We start from the raw sequence: 517 nt of genomic DNA on the forward strand, positions 1-517 counted from the left end.
ATCTTTTTGGAGAACAACAAGCTCAGCATTGTTAAGTATCTAATTGTCTGAGAGGAAGTGTTTCCCAAACGAGGTTGACGAGCCATTCCTTTAAGATAGGTGATATCCTCGGATTAAAGCGGGACTATGCCAGGACGCCTTTTCCTCTCCCATCCCCTGCTCCTACTCACCGCGAGTCGCGATGTGGGCGTAGGTGGTGTGTGGATGCGCTTGCGCCGCATGTGTGTGTGAGAGGAAAGTCATTCATTCTCCGTGTTCTTAAGTATCCACCCACTTAAACTGACCATTGAACATCGTATTACTCTTCTCCTATATCGCTGGTACGTTGAATAGTCTCAAACACACACTGGAGAAGGGTTTTGGCCAAAGTAACTTTCCTTCGTAATTCACCTCCTACGCATCCTTGATCTATGTAGTCTTTTTTCACCACTTATATTTCTTCTTCCTTTTAGTGCTATTATCATCCTTCATTATCTCTTCTCTTCTCCCACATTCAGAAACCCCCACAACTCAGTTT

This window comes from Penaeus monodon, chromosome 15 (genome assembly GCF_015228065.2).
Source record: "Penaeus monodon isolate SGIC_2016 chromosome 15, NSTDA_Pmon_1, whole genome shotgun sequence".
Lineage (NCBI taxonomy): Eukaryota > Metazoa > Arthropoda > Malacostraca > Decapoda > Penaeidae > Penaeus > Penaeus monodon.